Here is a 12,766-nt window from a genome sequence, read left to right on the forward strand (position 1 = left end):
ATTTTTTTTCCTTGCTGACTTGCTTGAGTTCTTTGTAGATTCTGGACATTAGCACTTTATCGAATGTATAGCTTATAAATATTTTCTCTCATTCTGTGGGTTGTATATTTGTTCTGTTAATTATTTCCTTTGCTGTGTATAAGCTTTTTAATTTGATAAAATTCCATTTATTTATTTTTGTTGTTGCTGTGATTATCACCAAGGTCTTCTTCATAAATTCTTTGTGTAGGCCAATATCTAGAAGAGTTTTTCCAACATTTTCTTCTAGAATTCTCATGGTTTCATGCCTCACATTTAAGTCCTTTATCCATCTTGAATTCATTTTTATGAGTGGTGAGAGGTATGGATCCTGTTTCAATCTCCTGCATGTGGCTATCCAATTTTCTCAGCACCATTTATTGAATAGGGATTCTTTTCCCCAGTGTATATTGTTGACTGCTTTGTCAAAGATCAGTTGGTTGTATGTGGATGGTTTTATATATGAGTTTCTGTTCTATTTCATTGGTCTTTGTCTCCATTTTTGTGTCAATACAATGCTGTTATGGTTACTACAGCCTTGTAGTGTAGTTTGAAATCTGGTAATGTGATACCTCCTGATTTATTCCTTTTGCTTAAGATTGGTTTGGCTGTTTGGGTTTATATATTCTTTTTGCTAGCAAACCGATCCTGGGAGATCTACACAGGAACAGCTGCTACATCAGTCATGTCTTCTGAATAAACTCTGGTGACCAGTGGAGTAGTAAATATCACAGCTAAATCACTTTCACTCCAACATCAGCATTATAATCCCCAACTCAGACAGTGAAAGGTTAAGACCATAATGCAGGATAGAGATTTAATACAACTCTCCTAATTTCTCAATGAGTAGCCTCTATCTATGCCAGTTGCTTTGTCAACTATCTTCATCCTCAATCCTCAAACATCTCTTCAATCAGTGAAAGACTGTGCAGAAAGTTTTTATCTTTTCTTTTTAAAAAATCTTTATTGAAAAAAAACTCCCAGAGAAATACGAGTACATTTTGCAGGTTTTGCAAGGGCTGTTTTCAACATCATATAACAAAAAGTATTCATTATTCTTACACATGGTTTGCACAATTTAGCACAGAATCAGTAGAAATACAAAATACTAGACTTGGAGTCAGAAAGGTTCATAATTAAATTAAAGAGTACCACAAAGAATTATTTCCTCATTTGTGCTTATATAGATAAACCTGTTCAATATGGAATAGGCATTTCTTCATGGTTTTTGCAATTGTATGATTTTAAGAGCTTTGTATATTAATAATGAAAAAAATCTATTCTCAGTTATTTCATAATTAGACTTCTCTTTTTATTTTTTTCAAATCCTCCTAAAACTAGCAAGTGAAACACTCTATGCACTGAAGCTGAATGAACTCCCTCGCATTGAAGGTCACATTTAGAATGTTGAAACTCCAATTGCTAAATATTTCTTTTTCTCTGGAAATACTGCGATTAGATAGAATAATCTCAATATTGTGATTTGAATGACAAGCATTATTCTATTTTGCAAATTACATAAAATTTCTATGTATTGGTAACCAAGGTCAACAACTTCTTTGCACAATCCAAGAATAAAAATTAAACCCTAGTATTACAGCATTTTAGACATAAAGAAAATGTAAAAGACTTCCCATAATATATTTTTAAGTTTAGAAAACTTTACATTTATAAGCTATAAAAACTGAGTAAGTATGAAATAGCCAATTCTTTCTTAAAGAGAATTCACCACATTTTTTTTTGAGAATTTTGTATTATATTAAAGCATTACTTCCTATTTCTTAATAAAATCTGTGGAAATCTTTCTAATTCTAATTAGAAACTATTCTTCATTCCATTATCATTCAGTTAAAAGGAAATGACGACTTACAAAGTTGTGTTTATTTATATAAATCAACAATAATCCCAAGTAAGTTCTTGCTCTTCTAAAATTTAGATTGGATTTCACATACTGTTTTTCTTCTCTGAAATTGATATTTAGACCTATCTTATTTTGACATTACATTATACCCTTTTCCTGCAGCTTGGGAATCTATAATTATTATTATTATTAGGGGAGGTTTTTCTTTCAACCACCTCCTGTTATAAACTACAAACAACACATTTATTTCTCATGTTCCTTTTTAGCCTTCCTTGACCAAGGACCACGACAATGTTTTAAGTGAAATAATTCTCTTTTTTTAATGTTATTTGTGATGATGAGTTAATGCTCAGTTTGACTAACACAGATGATCTTATATTACACATACCTTGCATTTTGCAATCCAGACTCAAGTTCAGTAAACATTTTTTATAATGGGTTTTTTATAATGAAACAGCTAGTAAAATCACTAATTAGAACTCTAATTATTGGACATTAGCCATAACAAAATAAAGAGTCTCCAAGTACTCAGGCCTTCATCTTTCAATCTTCCCACATTTCCACATTCCTGTCCCTTTTTAGTTCTGCTCCATGATTAATTACAATAGCTAAGTGGAGAATGGCAGTTTGCCTTAGAGAGGTCTGGAAGAAACAAAGTATGACCTATACCTGTAGTGTTCTCAGATGACACCAAACATTGCCGAGTAATGTTACTGCATTAATGCCACAACAACATACGAAGCATCCGTAAAAGTCATTAATATACACCCAAAATCCAAATCTAAGGTTTATGCATAGCTGTGTGTTTCTGTGTAGAAGAGAGACATGCAAGAGGGCAAAGAAGCAGAAATAAGAAAGAGAAGGAAAAAGGTGGATAATAGAAAAACAAAGACTATTTTCCTTTTTTCAGAGCTGATCCCTCCCATGAGATCAGGGAACTTTTGAGGCTGGAAGGATGGGAAAACAGACATTTCACAGCCAGCCCAAGTCGCCTCCACAGGTGATCTGATAATGAAGAAAGCTCCAGAACCGTTGTAATCCCCATCTCCAGACAGCTTTCATATCCCTGCAAAGGCTGTGTGATTGCAGGTTATTTTATTTGGGCAGCTCCTTTTCTTTTTTAATTTAATGTTGTGGTGATGTATATCTTAGAGGGTATGTATAGAAGACAGAAAGATCAGATCTTTAAAAGCCTGAAATCCTGCTGTGTATAAACAAAAAGGGTTTTCTTTCAATATCCATGGCAGTTCCCTGTAACTAAAAAAAAAAACCAAAAAATCCACAGCAAGGCATACATTTCAAGAGACAAGAAGCAGGTTTGCAACTGAACTGCCTTGATCAATCTTTAAATTAATATTTTATGTGACAGGGAAGTGTCCTCTCTTTCCCACCTCCATCTAAGAACTTAATAGCTCTCCTCAAGAGACCAGCTGGAAGCTCAGCCTGAAGGTATAGGGATTTTCCCTGGCTATTGTCTACCGAAGCCTTCTCTTACAGCAGTAGCTATAAACTGGCAGTGTGAAGCAAAATAAATTTAATTTTTATTTTTCCCTAAACTATATACCCTTATAAGGAAAATAGCCTTTGTATCAGTAAAACCAAGCTAGAAAATGTCCTATTATTTCATCAGCCTCCAGTTAACAGAGAAAAAAAATTAATTTCACCAACATTTAACCCTGCAATGTCCCAGGAACCTGCCCTGAAGGACCTACAAAAGGCGAATGTGAGAATGAGTTTCCTTCCAACTTCAGGCTGAAGTGGGTGAAGTGGGCCCAGCGTCCTAGGAAGGTTCTACTCTAGGCAACATCCTAGCACTCTGCTGCCTGCCGAGACAACATTCCTCTGCCACCATGCTCCAACCTACAAGCCTAAAACCTCTCCTCCCCAGCTCTGACTGCCTGACAGGAGTTTACTGTGGTCAGCTGATAGTTCCTGATGGAGACAAGATGAAAAGAGAAAACGCAAAGGAGGAAAGTTGCAGAATTCAAACACACTTTTTTTCAGCTGGGCATGGTGGCTCACGCCTGTAACCTTAGCACTCTGGGAGGCCGAGGTGGGAGGATTAGTTGAGCTCAGGAGTTTGAGACCAGCCTGAGCAAGAGCAAGATGCCATCTCTACTATAAATTAGCCAAACAACTAAAAATAGAAAAACTTAGCCAGGCATGGTGGTGCGTGCCTCTAGTCCCGGCTACCTGGGAGGCTGAGGCAGGAGGCTAACTCGAGTCCAGGAGTTTGAGGTTGCTGTGAGCTAGGCCCACACCATGGCACTCACTCTAGCCTGGGCAACATTGCGAGACTCTGTCTCAAAAAAAAAAAAAAAAACACTTTGCTTCCTCAACTGTCAAGCATGACCACCAAGAAGAGGTTGAGTTGAGAAAATAATAACAAAGAAAATTTTATCAGAAATGGGGGTGGGTAGGGGAAGGAAGAAGGAGGCTAAGTCTAAAAGAAAAATATATCTATCACCTCTCCAGATAAATCTATAAATGTCCTTTAAGAATGACTAAACCAGAAAGAGAATATATACTCTAACTCCTTGTTGGTTAATATTTAACGTTTGCTTTCCACGCTTTACAAACCTGATGTTATTGACCGTAACATTTGAGGAAAGAATCACACTTGACATTGCCCATAATATATTGTTTAAATTATAGCCATACCCAATTATGATGGAAAATAGAAATGTGATTGTGAACTTTTAAAAGAAGTTTCTAGAAGATAGATTTCATACAAACATTTATCACTGCATTAGGCCTTGGATTTTGTTTTTTACAGATGTGAGCTATAGAAAAAGCCTTCTAATGGAACAGTCATTTTTCAGGCAATAAAATGGGAATCTTCCAGAGAGATAATAAAGGAAACAAAGGACCAGATAGAACATAACAGAGAAGATGAAAAGATACAGAATAACAAAACGGACCCAAAAAGTAGGTAAGTGACTGAGAAGGAGAAAGCAAACTACAGTTGATGAAGTAATGAGAAAGTAAAACTATCTGAAAAATAATTTTTATTAAAAAGGAGACAGAGTCAAAGAGAAACTATTAATAAAATGTAAACAAGTTAAATTTTACATGAAAAGAGGGTTATGAGTGTTTTTATGGTTTATTTTTTCCCAATTATAATACCATATGCCCCTTGTAAAATATTTAGAAAATTCATCACTTGTAAAGAGAAGAAAAATAATGCCCATAATCCCACAATTAAAAGCCAAACATGGTGAATACTCTAATGCATTTCCTTCTATATTTTAAATGCACTGATATAATTGTCAAAGTACCACATTTAGAATTTGAATTCTGCTTTTATACCTTAACACTGTAAGATGGACCATTTTCCATATTATTAGAAATGCTATGCAAATGCTTTTGATTGTTATATAATATTTACTGCATCAAAGGCCTTCATTGTTAAAGCTCTTGTTACACATTGCTAAGTTGCACAAGTTTCTAATATGTGCCACCAGAAACAATGGTAAATCCTCATTCTAGCACTAATTATTATCATTTTTTTAATTTTCATTTGAAAATGCAATAAGAAAAGCTTTTCATTCTCATTTCACTTTACACTCCTCTATTAGAGAGTACAAATGTTTTTGTTGTTTGTTTTTTGTTTTTTATTTTGAGTCTCACTTTGCTGTCCAGGCTAGAGTGAGTGCCATGGGATCAGCCTAGCTCACAGCAACCTCAAACTCCTGGGCTCAAGCAATCCTCCTTTCTCAGCCTCCCGAGTAGCTGGGACTACAGGCATGCGCCACCATGCCCAACTCATTTTTTCTATATATTAGTTGACCAATTGATTTCTTTCTATTTATAGTAGAGACGGGGTCTCGCTCTTGCTCAGGCTGGTTTCAAACTCCTGATCTCGAGCAATTAGCCCACCTCAGCCTCCCAGGAGAGTATAAATGTTTTCTCTCAAGTTTTATTTCTATTCAGTTTCTTCTAGTATTTTGTAAATTGTGTGTTTTCTTTGTCAATTTATACTTTAACAGATTTGTGGTTTTCCTTATTTGATTTCTATTGGCTTTTTATATAATAATGATATTAGCTCTTAATCATACATACATGTTTATATATGTTCATTATTCTACCTAGTTTTTTATTTGCCTTTTATTTTAGGGCTCTAATTTTATTACATAAATGGTCTTCTCCTTGAGGTAAAACCTATTAAATTTTCTATGTAATTTTGTGTATCAATTTTAAGCCTAGAAAGTTCTTAAACATACAGATAACAGCTATTCCTGTACATATTCTTCTAACTTTTTATAGTTTGATAGTTCCAATCTAATTCTTCAGGAATAAAAAGATTTTCAAAAGATCTAAAAATCTTTTGAAAATTATAAGAACTTAATCTAAATTTATAAAGTTTTCTGGCCAATTTTTCTTAATGAGTTATTGAAAATTATAAATTATATATTTATTGATAATGCTTAATTATGTATTAAATTTGGATATGTATTATATTTCTGACCTAATCTTTTCCTTTGGTTTCTCTGCCTCTTTTTGCATCAAAAACATGCTTGTAAGTACTATTAATTAATAATATATCCTAATATATGGCACTTATGGTAAGTAGTACACACAAGTCTTCTTTTTCAAACTTTCCTGCATATCTTGCCAGTTTATTCTTCCATATAAATTCAGAAAAATAATGCTCCACTCAAAAAATAAATCTTAGTGTATTTAATTGGAACTGAATTAAATCTATATATGAAATTGGGGAAAAGTATAATATCTTCATAATGCTCATTCTTTCTATGTATACCAAGTCTTCCCAAATTTGTATGTAGATTTCATTTGGTTGCAATCAAATATAACAAAGATTATATATATTTTCTTCATATACTTCACACATTTTTTGCTAAGGCTATTTATATTTTTATTATGAAGAAAATTATTGTATTATATATTTTTATAACTAATTTTTGTTAGTATACAACAGTCTTTATTTTTATGTTACTTATTGATATCCAGCCTTTCCTAAACTCTAATTAATTATAATCATTTAATGTGTGCTCTTATGCTTTATAAATATTCAGATAGTTTATATGTAAAAAATTATACTAGCTATATCATTTCTAGTAGTAGTATTTCTGATTCATTTTTTTAAATCCTGATTTTACCATTGTGTCAACGGGGAAAATGAAATTATGTCAATTTTATAAGGGATTTCTACACACTGTTAGCTAAAAAAAAAAAAAAAGTATAACCCAAAGGTTATAACAGACAGAATGAGGTTCAAAGTAAAGCTAAATATTTAATCAGGAGAAAGATTTTCAGAAATTTCCCCTTTTGGGTGTGCCCATGGTAGGGTCACAGAGTAGTCAAAATTAAAGATTAATTGAAGAACATCTGTAAAGAACTATTGTTGCAAAATAATTACTCTACATAAAATAATCTGGACATCTAAAATCTCATCATTAGAGTAACCTAAGGATCCCTCTTTCCTCTTTGAAAATGTAAATATTTCTAGGAGAAGTAGTACATGCAATTAAAGTGTGTGTGTGATTCATAGGAGCTACCTTTCATCTCATGAGCAAGTGAGAAGCATTAGACCCCTGGTGAAGAGAGAGTTTAAAGAAGCATGAAAGACACCAAACTGTTCACACCACAGTTAAGAAGGTTTTCTCTCAGGCTGGCACTTTACTGATTTTTTTTCTCTGAACCCATAAGCCCCCTCCTTTCCTTTTCCATCATGGGGGTCCACTCTTTCTTCCTCAAGAGACCTGGGCTCTGGTCCCAGTTCTTCCATGAACAGAAGCCAGAGCTTCAAGATGCCACTTTGTCACCAGGCCTCAATTTCCTGTAAATTAAAACTTGGGCAAGATGATCACTTTGAAGTTCTATAATTTATAAGTGTTGAGGTTTTAATGGTGCTTTTGAGGGGAATAGGTGAAATGTTCCACCAACTGTATTGATTTTGTGTGAAGGCATAATGTCCACCTTTTAATACTTTCTTTTTATGACAATGGAAAATACTTAAGTGTATCACTGTCTAATCCAAAGCAAAAGTAAAAATGTCCTGAAATCTGACTTTTAACTTTGAAATATTGATTTGTTATTTTTTAGACTATAATACTCATGAGACAAAATAAAATGCATATAGCTTTGTTTTAAAAAATACTTTTTCAAGCTAAGGCAGATTGTTAACCCCACTAACAGAATGGTGAAGGGAATTTTTTTTAAGAAACCATAAATTTACAAGGACAAAGAGACTTGGATTAAAACAATGGCAGAAGTTATGGGGGAGGGAGAGATGAACAGACAGAACACAGAGGACTTTTAGGGTAGTGTAACTGCTTTATATGATACTATAATGAAGGAAATATGTCATTATATGTTTGTCCAAACCCACAGAATGCACAATACCAAGAGTGAACACCCCCTAATGCAAACTGTGGACTTTGGGTAATAATAATGTGTCAATGTAGGTTAATCAATTGTAACAAATATATCCCTCTATGGGAGGATGTTGATAATGGGTAAACTATGCACGTGTGGGGTTGAGGGATATAGGAAAATCTCTGTACCTTCCATTCAATTTTGCTGTGAACCTAAAACTGCTCTTAAGAAATAGAATCTATGGATGGGGGAAAGATGGCCAACTAGAGACATCACTTGCGGTGCCATCCCAGCACGAGACTAGTATATCAGATAAAGGAGAGGAGAGGAGAGACAGAGCCCAGGTGTGGATTACAAACAGAAGTGATGGAACCTGCCAGGGTTCTCACAGAAGAGAATTGTGAAGCAGAGAAGGAAGAAGATCAAGAAGTGAAGGTATCAGTGAGGATCAAACCCCAAGAGGCTGGGAGCCCTGCAAAAGGGTAAGAGGGGTTTCCCTCTTCCAGCTATGTGCCTTCAGTGACTAGCAGTCCCAAGTTCCCTGGAGGCTTTTCCACCCCCCACCAAGCCCAGGCACAGTGGCAAACATTGAATAGTGGGGAGAACTTGTGTGTTCCAGGAGCCTGGACATCCCGTGGGGGTCTTCGCTCCTCACATAGTGACACAAGAGACCAGAGAACTGGTTTTCTCCCATTCAGATGCTTCCTCTCCCACCCCTCCCCTATATACTCTAAGGGAGCAAGATTTTGGTGAGCAGCCGCCTTCCCCCAGTGGGCGCATGCTACAGACTGAGGTTCCCACAGAGTGTAAGACCCACACCTTTCCTGTTGGGGACCTGCCGTGGGCACAGAGAGCCAAATTAGGAGCTCCCTGCTCACTGCCATTTTACAGGCTTGTATGCCAGCAGGTCAGACTAGCAGGCTGGACCCAGTGCACCCTGGACTCAAGCAGGTTGCTGGGGGACATCTAGGGGTGATCTTGGAGCTGTACTTGGGCAGCAAGAAAACCCACATGGACAGAGCAGAAGGGAAAGTGCTGTGGGGTTCTGAGAGGCAGAATTCTGGGAGAGCACCCATCCTCCTACAAGAGAACTGCCATATTGAATTAGGGTGTGTCATCCAGAGAGGGAGAGTTCAGGCCCAGTATCCATAGCAACCAAACACTGTGCACTCAGGAGCACAGGCTGACCAGGATTTGTGGCCCCTTCCCCCACCCACTACAACCAGGTGAGCAGTTTGAATTGAGAATTGGGTGAGCAGCTGCTTCTCTCTGGTGGGTACATACTCCACGGTGAAGTCTTCACAGTGGAACCCATGCCTCTTCTCTGGAGGAGTGATAATGGACAAGGGGTGCCCAAACTGGGAGCAACCTGTCTGCCAGTGTTTCCCCAAGATGCAAACTAATGAGCCATACACACAGCCCAAAGGGGAGGTTTGAGAGCTGGAGTTGGGTGGTGAAGGAGCCCAATGGACAGAACTGAAGGGAGAGTGCTGTTGGGGTCCTAAACAATCTGGGAGAGCACCCAGAACAGAGAACCCAGATATAAAACCATTGATTAAAGATGGATAAAAGACTTAGATGTAAGGCATGAAATCGTAAGAATTCTAGAAGAAAATGTTGGGAAAATTCTTCTAGATATGAGGGGGCAAAGAATTTATGAAGAAGACCCCAATGTCAATCACAACAAAAATAAATAAATGGGACTTGATTAAATTTAAAAGCTTCTGCTCAGCCAAGAAAATAATTAGTATAGCAAATAGAATCTCCCCAACCCAAGCAAAAAAATTTCAAGATATTGATATTTGAGTATATCCCCAATAAAATGGCCAAATCAGCTTAGCATATTGTGAAATCCGTGGTCAACAAGCCCCGCACATGCAGTGAGCTCTTTAGTACATTATACTTGAATATGAATTCACAGACAAGGACCAATAGACATTGGAAGAAAGGCTCTTAAGTTTTAGGGGAGAGGTAAAACAAAAAAAGAACTTGAAGGAAATAGAGACCACTAAATAAAAAGAAAAAAATTTTTTAAATACATCATCAATATTCTCAGAGAGAAAGAAAATTTTTTAGCAATTAAGCTTGAACACAATACTACAGAGAAGAAACTTCCACAGAAGAAAAAAGAACTCTGAGAATGTTTTTTAATGGTAGTAGAAATGAAAAACTCAACAGAATGATTGGGCAATAAAGATGAAGATTATCTCTCAGAAAATAGAGCAAAAAAGATGAAAGATGAAAAATAAGAAAGAAAAGATAAGAAAATGAGACAGTCTAAGAGATTCAACATCATAGTAAAAGAGTTCTATTAAGAGAAAACAGGGCCATGCATGGTAGCTCACACCTACAATCCTAGCACTTTGGGATGCCAAAGCAGGAGGATCTCTTGAGGTCAGGAATTCAAGACCAGCCTGAGCAAGAGTGAGACCCAGTCTCTATAGAAAAATTAGCTGGGCGTATTGGCACATACTTGTGTTCCCAGCCACTTGGAAAGCTGAGACAGGAGGATTGCTTGAGTCCAGGAGTTTGATGTTGCAGTGAGCTATGATGACACCACTCACTCTAGTCAGGAAGACAGAGACCCTGTCTCAAAAAAGAGAGAGAGAGAGAAAAGAAACAGAAAAAGAAAAACAGAAAAATTTCTAAAACTGGGTTATATGTTTTATATTGCAAGAGTCCATGAGAATACAGGACAATAAATAAAAATAGATCCACATCAAGGTATATCATCAGGAAATATCAGAATTCTTGGACATTGGTATGGGCAAAGATTTTTTTGTGTAAGACCTCAAAAGCACAAGCAACAAAAGCATAAACAGACAAATGGAATTACATCAAGCTAAGAAGCTTCTACACAGCAAAGGAAACAATCAAAAAAAGGAGGAAACAACCCACAGAATTGGAGAAAATATTTGCAAACTATCCATCTGACAAGAGATTAATAATAAGAATACATAAGGAACTCAAATAACTCAATAGCAAAAAACAAATAATCTGATGTTTAAGTGCTCAAAAAAAAATCAGAATAGACATTTCTCAAAAGAAGATATACAAATGGCCGACAGGTATATTTAAAAATCCTCAACATCACTAATCATCAGGAAAACACAAATCAAAGCCACCATGAGATGTCATCTCACCCCAGTTAAAGTGGCTTTTTTATCAAAAATACAAGGAATAATAGATGGTAGCAAGGATGCAGAGAAGGAAGAACCTTACACTTCTGGTAGGAATGTAAATTAGTACAGCCACATTGGAAAACAGTATGGAAGTTCCTCAGAAAACTTAAAAGAGAACTACCACATGATCCAGCAATACCACTGCTTAGTATATATCCAAAAGAAAGAAAATCAATATGTCAAAAAGATATCATCTTTATTGCAGCAGCATTAATAGCCAAGACCTGGAATTGACCTAAGTGTCCATTAATGTATAAAGGGATAATGAAAACATTATATATATACACAATGAAATATTATCATTCAGCCATAAAAAAGAATAAAAATCTGTCATTTGCAGTAACATGGATAGAACCGGAAGTAAACTGAGCCAGGCACAGGAAGACAGTTATGCATGTTCTCATTCATATGTGGAAGCTAAAAAACTGGATTTCATAGAGACAAAGTGTAGATTGGTGCTTACCAGAAGCTTGGAAGGGTAGGAGGGAGGGGACAATGAAGAAAGGTTTACAACTGTATTAAAAATACAACAACAGCCGGGCGCAGTGGCTCACGCCTGTAATCCTAGCTCTCTGGAAGGCCAAGGCAGGTGGATTGCTCCAGGTCAGGAGTTTGAAACCAGCCTGATGGTTTCACATGAGCGAGACTCCATCTCTACTATAAATAGAAAGAAATTAATTGGCCAACTAATATATATAGAAAAAATTAGCCGGGCATGGTGGCACATGCCTGTAGTCCCAGCTACTCGGGAGGCTGAGGCAGGAGGATTGCTTGAGCCCAGGAGTTTGAGGTTGCTGTGAGCTAGACTGATGCCACGCCACCCACTCTAGCCTGGGCAACAAAGCAAGACTCTGTCTCAAATTTAAAAAAACATGCAACTACATAAGAATATGTACTGTGTTAATAGTTACTAGTGTTTGATAGTACAGTAGGGTGACTAACAATAATTTATTGTATATTTCAAAATAGCTAAAAGAGAAGAACTCAAATATTCCCAACATAAAGAAAAGATAAATGTTTGAGATAGTGGATATCCCAATTACCCTGATTTAATCATTACACACTGTAAGCATGTATTATAATATCACATGTACCAAAAAAAGTACAACTACTATGTATCAATAAAAAAAAATTTTTAAAGAAGATAAGGAAATAAAAGATTTGGAAAGCACAATAAACCAATTAGATCTAACAGACATATAGAACACTCTACCCAACAACAGTAGAATACACATTCTTCCCAAGTACATGAGACATTTTCCAGAACAGACCATATGTTTGATCACAAATTAAGTCTCAACAGATTTTAAACAAATTAATACACAAAATATCTCTCTGATCACAATGAGTTAAAGTTAGAAATCAA

The sequence above is a fragment of the Microcebus murinus genome, chromosome 17 (assembly GCF_040939455.1).
Source record: "Microcebus murinus isolate Inina chromosome 17, M.murinus_Inina_mat1.0, whole genome shotgun sequence".
NCBI classification, from domain to species: domain Eukaryota; kingdom Metazoa; phylum Chordata; class Mammalia; order Primates; family Cheirogaleidae; genus Microcebus; species Microcebus murinus.